Raw genomic sequence first — 15,332 nt, 5'->3', positions numbered from 1 at the left:
CTATTTTATGTTGCTTATTGCCATATGTGTGTTAAGTAGTTTTTAAAGTCAGTTTTATTATAATCATTGTAGACATCATGAATAGAATCATTAATTTTATTCAATTATTCTTATTCAGTTTGATATTCTAAGTATATTTTGACTAATAGTTTTGAATTTCCCTAAATTATAATGATCTCTGGTTTTTCTAAAGCATTATTCACTTTAAAGTTCTCTAATGACTAATGAGTTGAATGGCTAATTAAGAATAAAAAAAAAAACTTGAAGTGAATCATACTGCTTCTGGGCAGAGTGGAGAGTTTCTACATTTTTTTTGATAAATTTATTATAAATCTTGATTATATTAGCCCTATTATCAATAAAGGGAATTTGATGGTATTTCTTTTTTTCTTTTTTCTTTTTTTTAGAATATAGAAATATTGTAAGTATTTGGGGATTCATTCTTTTTTTTCAAAATTATTTACTGATTGTCTATATTTTGCCAGGAACCCAATAAATATTTTTGAGTGAATACAAAATGGCAAGACACAGGGGTGAAAGAACAGACAAAGGCTTTGTCAAATAAGGGCCCATTAGGGAAAGACAAATGATAAGAAGACAAACAGTAAAATTATAGGCTGTAACTTATTGCATGAATAAAATAAAACAAAGTAAAATAGAGTTTGCCTGAGTGGTAGTAGGAGCATAGTATTTTATATAGTGCCATCTGCCATTCGAGGAAGTGGTATGTGACCAGCAGTCCTAATCACAAGGATAAGACAGCTACGTAACAATCTGAAGGAATAGTGTTACTGGCACTCTGAAAAAGAGGTATAAATGTCCTGAGTTTGAATGATGCTCTTGTGTTCCCGGGACAGTCAGATTCTTTAAATGGAGTGAAGAAAGATGTATAGAAAAAGTCCACAAGGCAGGTAGGGGCCAGATGATGTATGTCTAGGTGAGCCATTTTTGGGTTTGAATAGCATTATATATCCAGTGGAAAACGACTGAAATGATTTAAAGAAGTAAAATAATACAACCAGGTTTTTTGTTTTTTGTTTTTTTAACACAAACAACAACCTGATTACAAAAGGAGGTACAATCCTCTTTGTCAGATAGAACAATCAAAAACAGTAAGAGAAATGAGGCTGGTGGATTAATCAATAGCGTTAAGAAGAGTGAGAAGTGAACAGATTTGGGATATACTCCAGAATCAGAACTTGATGAGGGATTGGCTGATAGAATAGCAAAATATTAAAAAAATGAGATTAGACAAAGGTAATTAGATTTGAGCTATTATAATGACTGATCAGTAATCAATCTGATCAATCAGAGTAAAATATCATTCTACTCAAAGGAAATAACCTTAAGGTGGAAAGAAGGAGGCTTGTTCCTTTGAGAAATTGAAAAGTGCTTAATCAAGTGTGCCTAGAATGCTGATAAGGAAATAAGAGGAGAAAATTCAGAGACTGATAAAATTTAGATACAGAAAGTTCTCATTCATACTTATAATGTAGAAGTAGCAACAGCAACAAAAGATTATTGGCTTAAGACTTTGTTAAAATATTCTAAAGTCAGAAAACCTAGAGATGACTGTTGTAGTGGTGGGGGATAGGAAGTTTAAAGATTTCGTATGTGGATTTTGGAAGTACAAGTTCAGATATGTCCCAAGAATTATCTGTTCAAATTCTGAAAAACTGTGAAAAAAACTCAAGTTCTGTTAATAGTAAGACAACTCACTGTATACCTTTATATGGCCAGAATTGCTACTTTTTTTTTTGTTCGTTTGTTTTAGTACTTGAACATGAAAACAGCGTGTCTGCCTCTTTCATGCAAGGCTTAAGACAATGCAGGAAGACAGAATAATAAATTATGTTCTGGTGATACTGGCCTTACAATTTTTTCTGTTCTTAATTACATCATTATAAGTTAATAGAACAGAAAAATTTTAGATAATATCTAAGGCAAACCACTAATTTTGCAGATGAAAGATAAGATTTGGAGAATTTATGTACATTTACTTTACTTAGTGACAACCTGATATAGGACTTAGAATTAAACATCTAAATCCTAGGTAGTGATTGTTTTTGAAGGCTTGAAAATTTAGTGATATTCTCATCTCAATTTTCAACAACCAGTAAGAGAAAAGGATATAATAGATCCTTGTAAAAAAGATTTTTTAGCTTATAAATGACATACAAGTATTCCTAATTATACACATGGTACTCTGAGTAAGATTAAGGATCCTATTTTAAAGGAGCTGAGTTGGAACTTGAATAACATTAATAACATTTTTGATATAACAATATTACATCAATTCTGTAATTAAATCAAAACCCTTTATTGTATGACAAATACTAATGTACTCTGGGTCAAATAAAAACATCTCATGTAAGTTGTCAGAGTAAATAACAAAATATATATTTTATACGGAGATGACCTGGATTTTTTCCAAACATACTTTTAATGGAAAAAATTGGTAACTTTTACACTAGATTCATCTATTTTCAGGGGGAATAATGTTCCAAGATGTGTAGCAGTACAGGAACTAGTATAATAGCAAGACCTAAGGGAAAATTAGGGTTTTAACAAGATAATTAAACACCATGCAAGTGCATTCATTCATTTGCGCATCATTTATGCTGACTCTAGTGACATAAAAATACATTAAATTTACATTCTTTTAATCTATAGCACTTTATCTATACAATTGGCAACAGTTTTAAGGAATTTTATAAACAATGATTTAGCATTTGTGAAGTGCAACATACCTTGTCATATAAAATTTTTGAAGTATAATTTAGTAGTATATATCAAAAGCTGTGACAATATTAGTACATTTTGAACTAGATATTCATCTTGTAAGAATTGAAGCAAGAAAAAATATGTGTACACAGAGGTATGAATTCATCAAAACACTAAGAAGAAATCCCACTTAGTTAACTCTAAGTCCCAAGCATTTTCCTAAATGCATTAACATTTCTGATTGCCTGATTTACTCTTTAGATTAAATAAATAGAATTGACCTGATTTTGTAATATCCTGTATAATGTAAGCATTAATCACTAAAATGGTTTTCCTTCTCCTACTACTCAGCTAATTAAAAACCCGTGGTTGGGAATCTTTTCTGAAGTTGACAGATGAGCATCACAGAATGATTACAATTATACACAAAGTCTATGTGGATATGCAAATGGAATTGATAGAAATTTCTGACTCCCCAAGATTAAAACATTCAATTACCCTTAACATAAATTATTGCTAAATTTAAATGATGTAAGAGTTTTTAATCTTAGAGCGCATATGGTTCAAAGTGCAGTTCAAGTCCATCATTTTTTTATTGACTTTTGTCTACACTTTCATTGCAGAAAGTGGGGTTTTGAAGTTCTATACTATTATTGCATACTACCTATTTTTGTGTTCAAATCTATTAAAATTGTAAAAAATGTCCAAATTACCCAAAATGATGTACAGATTCAATGTAATCCCTATCAAAATTCCAATAGCATTTTTCTCAGAAATAGAAAAAGAAGTCCTAAAATTTGTAGGAAACTACAGAAGACCTTAAATAGTCAAAACAATCTTGAGAAAGGAAAGCAAAGCTGGAGACATCATACTTCCTGAAAGCTATATTACAAAGCTATAATAATTAAAACAGTATGGTACTGAGATAAAAACAGGCATGTAGACTAGTGAATCAGATTAGAGAGCCCAGACATAAATCCACACTTACCAGTCAACTAACTTTTGACAAGGACACCAAGACTACACAATGAGGAAAGGATAATCTGTTTAGTAAAGGACGTTGGGAAAATTGGGTATTTATATGCAAAACAATGAAACTGGACCTCTATCATACACTAGGCACAAAAAATTAACTTGAAGAGGATCAAACACTTAAGTGTAAGATGTGAAACTATAAAACTCCTAGATGAAAACATAGGGGAGATATCCTTGGCAATGATTTCTTGGATAAGATACCAAAAGCACAGCAGCAAAAGCTAAAATAAACAAGTGGGATCTGTTTAAAGAGCTTCTGCACAACTAAGGAAATATTCCATAAACTGAAAAGGCAACCTATGGAATGAGAGGAAATATCTGTAAACCATATATCTGATAAGGGGTTAATTTTATATCAATATTTATACAACTTGATAATAAAAAAAAGCAAATAATCTAATTAAAAAAAAAATGGGCAAAGGTCCCGAATAGACATTTTCCCAAAGAAAACATACAGATGGCCAGCAGGTACATGCAAAGATGTTCAAAATCACTAATCATCAGGGATATGCAATTCAAAACCACCAATGAGGTATCATTTTACACCTGTTAGGATGGCTATTATCAAAAACATATGAAATAACAAATGTTGGAGAGGATGTGGAGAAAAGATAACCATTATACACTGATGAGAATGTAAAGTAGTATATCAACTGTAGCCATTCTGTAAACCAGTATGGCCATTCCTCAAGAAATTAAAAATAGAAATACCAAATGAGTGGCGCCTGGGTGGCTCAGTCGTTAAGTGTCTGCCTTCGGCTCAGGTCATGGTCCCAGGGTCCTGGGATCGAGCCCCGCATCGGGCTCCCTGCTCTGCGGGAAGCCTGCTTCTCCCTCTCCCACTCCCCCTGCTTGTGTTCCCTCTCTCGCTGTGTCTCTCCCTGTCAAATAAATAAATAAAATCTTAAAAAAAAAAAAAGAAATACCAAATGATCCAATAATCCCATTCCTGCATATATATCTGGAGGAAATGAAATCGGTATCTTTAAGAGATATCTGTTCACCTATGTTCCCTGAAACATTATTCACCATAGCCAAGATATAGAAAAAACCTAAATGTTCTTTAATGTTCATATATGGATATTATCCAGACATTAAAAAAATTAAATACTGCCATTTGCAACAACACTGATGAACAGTGAACACAAATGGCGTTTTTCAAAGTCAAATAAGTTAAACAGAGAAAGAAAAATATTGTGTGGTTTCACTTACATATAAAATCTAAAAGAAAAAAATAATTGTAAAAATTTCCATTATTTCCCTCCATTATATAATTGGGTCCCATGATAAAGGAAATGGCATAGAACAAAAACTTATATTCAATTCACTTATTACTATCTTTTAAACATACTGTTGGGAGAAAATTACCCGTAAATATGGCTAACAATTTGTCTTATTCTGTCTGAGCAATGCCTCTCCTCCCATCAGGAGGTGGTGGCTATTTCCTCATCTTTAAATCCTAACTGGTTTTGTGACATACTCTTTCCAATAGGAAGTGACAGAAGTGATTTTCTTAGACTTCTCCACCTATTTCTTAAGAAATCTTTCAGTTTAGATTTCACCCTCTTATTGCCCCATGCCACTGTGTTAGAATTCTGACTACTCTGCTTTAGTGTTCTGGCTGGATTCCAGCATTTCCAGGTATTCCCAGAAGAGGCTCCAGAGAGAAGAATAAAGTCATCATAAATGTTCCAGCCCCGGTCAATCTCTCAGCTAAAGTTAGCCACATAAATAACTCTGACACCATATGGAGCAAAATAATTGTACATTTGAGCCTAGTTATACAGTAAAGGATTACTCTTACTCATGAAAGCCTTTGTCTTTACCCTGGCTCCCGGGAGGTAACTCTAAACCTTTGAAACTACCTGCCTGATAATAGTATCTTTGTTTTCCTGGGGGCCTTTGGCCATGCTAGTTAGTCTATGTTAGTAACATGATTTATGATGGGAGCCATGCAGACCATGGGGTACCAGGAAGACTTCTGGAAGGGAGACTAAAGTTATCCATGGTGGTGGTCAGTCATGTCCACACAACCACTTCCCTGTGAAAACTCTAGATACCAAGTTTCAGGAGAGCTTTCCTGGTTGTCAATGCTCCATGCAGATTGTCACACAATGTTGCCAGAAAATTAGGGACTATCGGTATGGCTCCACTGGGAAAGCACAATGGGAAACTCTGTGCTTAAAGTCTCCTAGACCCTGCCTTATGTGTTATTTCCCTTGGCTGACTTTAATCTCTATCCTTTCACTATAATAAACCAAAATTGTGAGAATAACATTTTTACTGACTTTGATGGGTCCTTCCAGTGAATTATTGAACTTGTGGCTGGTCTTGGGGACCCCTGCAGTTATATTCAGTAACAGAATTGTGATGGATCTTGAGATCCTTGAACTTGCAGTTGATGTCAAAAGTGAGAATGGTGTTGGGGACTCCTGAACTTTGCACCAGCCAACCCACAAGGATATGAAAAAGAATAAGGTTAAGTCATTCAGTTTGTCACAGTTTATCACACATCGATAGCCAAAACACAATTTAAATAAATTCTTTAATTTCCACAATAACTAAACTAAGAGTCATTCTAATAGAAACCAAACCTTATCATTAAATATATGCTCATCAGCATAGATCCATTTTTCTTTCTGATATGTTAATATGGAAAATACCACCTGCAATATCTAACTATATATATTTAAAATTAATTATGTTTAGGGACACCTGTGTGGCTCAGTTGGGTAAGCATCTGCCTTTGGCTCAGGACATGATCTAGGATCCTGGAATCCAGCCCTGCATCCGGCTCCCTGCTCGTGGGGAGTATGCTTCTCCCTTTCCCTCTGCCCCTCCACTCTTGCTCTCTCTCTCTTCTCTCAAATAAATAAATAAAATATTTAAAAAATAAAAAAAAATGAAATTAATTATGTTTAGTGTCTTTTCTGTTTTACTTATTTCCATATGTGTAATAGTGTGTGTATATGAGTATATGTGTGGGCATGCATGATTTTGTGTGTGCTTCCTTTTAGCTAATCGAAAGAAGATGAAGGCATGTGGGGAATACATATTTCAAAAGGTTTTAAAATGGCTAACTATATAAAATAGTTTAAAAAATCACAGAATTTTAGGGGCACCTGGATGTCTCAATTGGCTGAGCATCTAACTCTTGATTTCGGCTGAGGTCATGATCTCAGGGTCCTGAGATCAGCCCCATGTTGGGCTCCACACTCAGCACAGATTCTGCTTGAGATTCTCTCTCCCTCTCCCTCTGCCCTTTCCCCTGCTCACGTGTGTGCCCTAAGTAAATAAATTAATAAAGTCTTTTTAAAAATCACAGAAATTTAGAACAAAAAGCTATTAGAAATAATGTAATTGAATCACTTTATCTTCAATTGAGAAAGTTAAAAAAATAGTAACATATAAGTGATTTACTGTAGGTCACATAGCTTCTACCTCACAAAGCCAAGAACTTATCTCATGTTAGCTGTACCAGTCAGTGACTAAGTAGAACTACAAGTTGTATAGGCTTTATTGTTTATTGCTGGTTTATGACCTTAATAAAGTGTAATTATGTATTACCAGCAGGGTGTTTTTAACGTGACTATTGTATAAAAACAAATCTTGATATCCAGAAGCACATGAAGTTTGCAACTTTCCACCCTGCCCATTTTTGTAAAACTGCAGTCATCTTGGACCTTTTAAACACAAATTTTAAACTCAACCACGCTGTGATAAGTGGGATGGTTACTGTTTATACTGAGGTATGTTTTTGATTACAGCAGACAATGCTTTCTTTTCCAGTCGTCTTTGAGAATAAAGGAAAAAAATCTTCAGATGCAATGGTTTTGTGTAGCATCTTGTCTATCATATTTTGTAAATACTGGAGAAGCTTTGACCAATTTGACTTAGAGATGGAATGTAACTTTGCTTACAAAAATTGCTATTAAACTCCTGCTTAAGGTGTCCTAATTTTCTGTGAGCACACTAAAAGCGAAAAATAAATGTGAATAAAATGTAAAAAAAAAAAAAAAAAAAGCCAAGAACCCAAATCCAGTCAATGTAAGGTTTTCTCCACCATTCCATGTTGCTGTGTTAACACGATTTCATAGCAAAATGAAAAAAATATATTTTAAATAATTAATAAAAACCCATAGAAATTGTTAAGGTTGCTAGCTAACTACCTCAAACAAAGTTAAACGAAGCATTAAACAAACTGGGTACCTGACAACCTGAGATAATGCTCTATCACAGCCCCTGCTACTACCACTACCAGAGTAACTTGCTCACTTGTTCCCAATTACGAAATAAGAAAAATTAATAACTCTTTTGTCTAGAAACTAACATACTTGGTTAAGTATGATCGAATGAGAAAAGTCACATGGAAATGCCATGCTAATTAGAACGGTAAGACTGACGAATCACAGACCTATACACCTCAAACAAATAATACATTATATGTTAATAAAAAAAATGGTGTAAAAGAGAATTCTGACATGAATGTCCTAGATTAGAGAGAAGAAAAGAATAATTCCTTTGTAAGGCCCTATCTCCAGTGATAATCAAAACTAAAAACTAGAAAACCTAAATATATTTAAGTAATTCAGACTGGTTGACATAGTCAAGATTATGAAAAAAAGAATACAATCTAGATGTAATACGAAAATATCAAAGATCCTGTATTTTACCCAAACAGAGGCACTGTGAAAGAGATGTATCCATATTTAAATAATTGCAGGTTTCTAGAGATTTAAGTGAGCATCAACTAGTAATATTATAGGAAATCAAATTTAAATGGACAATATCTACATATTTATGTCTCTATTATATCTTAATTTGTATGTAAAATAGTTAAATAATTTAAATTATTTTCCTATGGATGTAATCTTAAAAATAAATGCAGTTCATATCATAAAGAACATTCAAGCATATATTGGATAACTTTCAGGGATATCTTACACACAAATTTTGTATTTCAAAGGATTTTATTATTTTTAAGTTTACTGTTTATATCTAGCCAAATAGTTCATTTAAGTAAAACAATTTGCTAAGTTAACATGTGCTCTATATTTCCTGTGATAGCCAGATGGAACTTTTTATAGCTACCATTAAATATGTTTTTTTAATTTAAATTGCTACAATATACATAAATAGTGGATTACTTACACGCAATTTAGACTTCTGTTTTTTTGCAATGATTTCAAGGTGAAAAAGAGTTTTAATTTTAAAACTTTCTCTGGAATTATTTCAACATTAAATGATTACTCTGAAGTATATTTAAAAGAGCATTTCTATATGTACCTGTGTTATATTCATTGTTGACCACATGGCTGAAGAACCCCAATGAAAATACTGAATATTGACTTGCGGTCTAAGAACTACTTAACTCTATAAAAATTTGTTTAAAAATATAAAATATTAACAGGAAAATTAAAAAAAATTCAGCCAAATATTTGTATTCTGTGAATCAAAATAACAACTATAACTTTTATGTGAACTACACTTGTCATCACAGAGCTGGACCATGTTTCCCTCCTCAATTTTCACTTTCAATTAGATATGGTCATGTAATAAGTTCTCAGCAATGTAGTGAGAGCAGCTAGTATTTTCGATGAACATTTTTCCAGAGGTATGAATGCTCTCTCTCCATATTTTATAGATATATATATGTAATATATATTAATATACATAATGTAATATGGAAATATTATAAATTTTATTATAACATACATGTATAATACACAATCCTCCATACTCTCTATTATATATAATATGTGATATATGCTATGCATATATATATTCTTATATGTTCTTCTCCTCTTTCCCATTGTTTGGGAGCTAGAGATGGAAGTAGCATTCAAGACCGTCTTTTGAATCCTATGTTGAAGAAAGTGGAGCTCCCCTGTGGTCCTATGGTTCTGGCCACCAGAAAAGTCCCACTTCAAATTGTTATAGGAGAGAAAACCATTCATTTCATTTAAGCCACCTAATGATCTGGGTATATTTCTTAGTACAATATAGCCTATAAAATTATTTTGTACTGAAATATGGATTTTACCAAAAACAAATAAAAATATTTTTTAAAAATTATGAATGTTTAATAATTTCATATTATTCAAAAGAAAACAGTATCTACTTATAGATGGCAGATAGACTGATTTTGGAGGCTGAAGAGGAGATCATGATAATCAGTAACAAAATATTTAGTACATATACTATCTACATTAATTTGAAAGGTAAATCAAGTGACTACTTAGACCGTAGCTCTGGGAGAGAAGTTTGGAAAAAGTTGGTACATTACTGAATATTGACTGTTGCTTGCCATGTTTAGCAAGATATCATAAGAAAGATTAGCTCAGGCAAGAATTAGCCTGTTTTCAAGCAGAGATGAAACTAAGTTACATCTATAAATGTAAGGCTTTTCAGAGTGGGAAAAGCAAACATCTTCTGGATCTAAACAACAGAAAATATGATGAAAAAGTTTATGAGCAAAGAAGATCCATTACAAGTTTCCTGAAAACAAGGGGACTTGGCCTTGAGCAAAGTTCTGATTAAGTATGTTGACTTCCCACACAGGCTATTGTTTTACCTGGCTCAAAATTTTCGATTAAATTAAAAAAAGAAAGAGGGCAATAAATCAAAGAAAGAAAGTTGACTTTGTACCTTAAGTTCAGGGGCGGGGGGAGTATGTGTTATTAGCAACACAGAAAATGGAAAGAAAAAATAAGAGAAACATAATTTTTTATAAAACACTTTACTTTAAAAATAATTTTAGATTTAGGGGCGCCTGGGTGGCTCAGTTGGTTAAGCAACTGCCTTCGGCTCAGGTCATGATCCTGGAGTCCCTGGATCGAGTCCCGCATCGGGCTCCCTGCTCGGCAGGGAGTCTGCTTCTCCCTTTGACCCTCCCGACCCTCCCCCCTCTCATGCTCTCTCTCTCTCAGTCTTTCTCTCTCAAATAAATAAATAAAATCTTTAAAAAATAATAATAATTTTAGATTTATAGGAGTGTTATAAGGACAGTCAAGACAGTTCCTTTATATTTTTCAAACAGCTTCCCTAATGTCAACAGCTTCATTTATTAAAGCTGAGAATTTAATATCAATATCAATAATACAGCACTATTAACCAAACTATATATATATATTTATATATATATATATGTGATGTGTGTATTTATATATATATATATATATAATTTAGCTAATTTTCTTTCCACTAACATGTGTTTTTCTGTTCCAGGATAATCAGGATAACAATTTGTCAGCCTTTCTTTGTTTTTCATGATCTTTATATGTTAGAAATATGCTGGTCAAGTATTTTTAGAATGTCCCTCATTTGGGGGTCAGCTGGTATTTTTTCATTAGACTAGGGTTATGGATTTGAGGGAAAGTATCACACAGGTAAATGTCTTTCTCTTTGTATCATTCAAGTGGGAATATAACAGCAATATGAATTATCACTGGTGATATGAACCTTCCCTTAGAGTTAAGGGAATTTCCCTGCCAAGTTTCCTTACTATAGTCATTCTTTCCCTTTCCAGACTCTCATTAGAAAAAAGAGATCCTGTCCAGGCCATCTTCAAGAAGAAGTGTAAGAAGTTAAGGCGCCCACAGACAGCTCTATTTTGACTTTAGAGTATCCACTAAAAATATGGCTCCCCAAAATTGCTTACACAGTTCTTTTGCTAATCCTTTTCAGCAAGGTTACATTATATATTTGTAATATGGTTTGATTCATTTCTACAGTCTGTATTCCACACTTTTATCTCCCTAATACCCTGGTTGAATTTTTTATTATGTATAATAAAAATCTCTCTCTTTTTTGTATACCTCTATGGTTTTTGACATGTGCAGAATCACATATGTCCACCATAATGCTATACAGAACAGATCCATCATCCAAAAAATAGAAAGGTGTAGCCCCTTTCTTGCCAACCACTCTGCTCTCCCCCATCTCCTTGCAATCCACCTGTCTTCTGTCCCTGTAATTTTGTATTTCCCAGAATGCCATATAAATGAAATCATGCAATATGTAGATTTTTTAATCTGACTTCTTTTACTTAACAAACTACATATACAAGTCATTGATGTTTTTGTAACAGCTGATTTTCTAAGTCGTTGAGCAACATTTCATTGTATGTATATACCACAGTTTATTTAGCCATTCACCTGTTGAAGTACAACTTGTTTATTTCCAATTCTTGGTGATTGTGATAAAAGCTGTTATAAACATTCATTTATGTTATGTAAACAAAAGTTTGTAGTGCACTTGTGAAAATACCTAGGAGAAGGAGTGTAAGTTGGATGGTAAGTGAATTTTTAACTTTTTAAAAAGTTATGAAAGTTTTTTAAAGTAGCTGTGCCATTTTACATCACCAATAGCAATACTTGCATGTTCCCGTTACTCTACATCCCAGCTTACACTTGTTATTGTCTGCTTATTTGATTACAGCCCTTCTAGTGAGTGTGAACTGGTATCTTGTGATATTATTGCTATTATTATAATGACAAATAATATTAAGTATATTTCATGTGTTTATTTGCCATCCACTTATCTTCTTTGGTAAAAGGTCTGCTCAGATCTTTTGCCCTTTTTAAAACATTTTAAAACTTTACTTTGAAATAATGACAGATACATGGGAATTTGTAAAGATAGTACATAGAGTTCTCATGAAACTTTCACCCAGTGTCACCAAGTGTGAACATTTGAGTGTGAATTTTTTCATGAATATATTTTTTTTTTCATTTCTCTGAATATATGCCCAAAAATACATTTGCTGAGTTATATATAGGTAATGCTTAGTTTTGTTAAAAGACTATCATATTTTTTCCTGTGTAGCTATATCATTCTAGATCCCCACCAGCAATGTATGAGTGATTTAGATTATCTGCATCCTTGTCAGCATTTGGTGTTGTCAGTATTGTACATTTTAGTACATTCTGACAGGCATGTAGTGGTATTTCATTGTGGTTTTAATTTGTATCTCCCTAATGCCTAATGATGTTGAACCTATTCAAGTGCTATTTGGCATTTGCGTGTCTTCTTATGGAAAATGTATGTTTGTTTCTCTTGCCAATTTTCCAACTGGAATGTTTTTTGTCTTATTGCTTTGTTTTCTGTTTTGCTTTGCTATTGAGCCCTGAGAATTCTCTACATTTTCTAGATACAAGGCTTTTGTAGGATATGTATTTTGCAAACATATTTTTCCAATCTGCAGTGAGTCTTTTTTTTTTTTTTTCTTCACTGGGTCTCTTGAGAGAAAAATTTTTAATCTTGAAGTCCAATTTATGAAGGTTTCTGTTTGTGGATTGTGCTCTTGGTATCAAGTCTAAAAATTATTTGTTTGGCCTTAATTCCTGAGTATATTCTATTTTTTAAAAAGTTTAGATTTTTAAGTTTTTTTTCTAAAAGTTCTCTAAAAGTAATTTATTTTAATTTTATGTAAGGTTTGAAATTTAGTTCCAAGTTCCTTTTTCTTCCTATGAAAGTTACATTGCTCCATATCATTTACTTAATAGGCTATTCTCTCTCCATTGTATTGTTCTGTATCAATGTCAGTGATCAATTGGGCATATTTGTATGGTCTTTTCTGAGATTCCATTCTATTCCTTTAATTTGTGTGTCTATCTTCCAACAGAACAATACTGTCTAATTACGACAGCTATAAAGCATATATTAATATCAATAGAGTGATTCTTCCTACGTTATTATTCTTTTACAAAATTATTGTACTTATTCTGAGTCCATTTTCTTTCCATACAAATTTTAGAATAAGTCCATCTATGTATACAAAATTTTTCTCTGGAATTTTTGTAAGAATTATGGTAAACTGTACATAAATTTGGAAAAAAATTGACATCTTTACTATGTCAAATTTTCCAATCCATGAACATATACTATCTTCATGAAGATATACTATCTTTATTTAGATATTTTAAAATTTTATTTCATTTGTGTTTTTTTAAGTGCTTGGTTTAAAAGTCCTAAACAAGTAGATTTATACAAAAGCATTTTATTTTCATAATTGATTGGAAATAGTGCTATTACTTCTAAAACTTTGACAAAGCAGGAAAGAATATCCAATGGAAAAAAGACAACAACAAATGGCGTTGGGAAAACTGGACAGCAACATGCAGAAGAATGAAAGTGGGTGACTTTCTTACATGACACAAAAAATAAATTCAAAATGGATTAAAGACCTAAATGTGAGACCTAAAACCATCAAAATCCTAGAGGAGAACCCAGGCAACAACCTCTATGACCTCTGCCACAGCAACTTCTTACTAGACATGTCTCCAGAAGCAAGGGAAACAAAAGCAAAAATGAACTATGGAACTTCATCAAGATAAAAAGCTTCTGCACAAAAAAGGAAACAATCAACAAAACTAAAAAGCAACTTAAAGAATGGGAGAAGATATTCACAAATGACATATCAGATAAAGGGCTAGTATCCAAAATCTATAAAAAACTTCTCAAAACCAACACCTAAAAACCCAAAAATCCAGTCAAGAAATGGAAGAAGACATGAAGAGACATTTCTCCACAAAAGACATACAAATGGCTAACAGACACATGAAAAAATATTCAACATCACTCATCATCAGAGAAATACAAATCAAAACCACAATGAGATACCAGCACACACCAGTCAGAATGGCTAAAATCAACAACTCAGGAAACAACAGATGTTAGTGAGGATGCAGAGGAGGGGAACACTCTCATACTGTTGGTGGGAATGCAAACTGGTGCAGCCACTCTGGAAAACATTATGGAGGTTCCTCAAAAAGTTAAAAGTACAACTACTCTATGACCCAGTAATTGCACTACTAGGTATTTATCCAAAAGATACAAAAATAGTGATTTGAAGGGGCACATGAACCCCAATGTTTATAGCAACAATGTCCATAATAGAAAAATAAGGAAAGAGCCCAAATGTCCATTGGCTGATGAATGGATAAAGAAGAGGTGGTATACACACACACACACACACACACACACACACACACACAGGAATATTGCTCAGCCATGAGAAAGAATGAAATCTTGCCAGTTGCAATGACATAGATGGAACTACAGTGTATTACACCAAGGGAAATAAGTTAGTGAGAGAAAGACAAATACCATTTGATTTCACTTATATGTGGAATTTAAGAAACAAAACAGATAAACATAGGGGAAGGGAAGGAAAAATAAGATAAAAACAGAGAGGGAGGCAAATCATAAGAGACTCTTAACTATAAGGAACAAACTGAGGACTGCTGGAGGGGAGGTGGATGGGGTAATTGGGTGATGGTCACTAAGGAGGGCACTTGACATAATGAGGACTGGGTGTTATGTGCAGCTGATGAATCACTAAATTTTACCCCTGAAACTAATATTACACTATATGTTAATTAACTTGAATTTAAATAAAATTAAAAAAAATAAAATGTTTGTTGTTAGTGTACAGAAAAATATGATTGATTTTTATGAGTTGATCTTATATCCTATGAACTTCCTGAACAAATTTATTAATTCTCAGAGACTTTTGGAGATTCTTTATAATATTCTAGGAAAACCATAATGTCACCTGCAAATTAAAACAC

This window comes from Mirounga angustirostris, unplaced genomic scaffold, assembly GCF_029215605.1.
Source record: "Mirounga angustirostris isolate CCGP_5_RB_7025 unplaced genomic scaffold, mMirAng1.0.hap1 SCAF_9, whole genome shotgun sequence".
NCBI lineage: Eukaryota > Metazoa > Chordata > Mammalia > Carnivora > Phocidae > Mirounga > Mirounga angustirostris.
Note: the sequence above shows the minus strand (reverse complement) of the source record.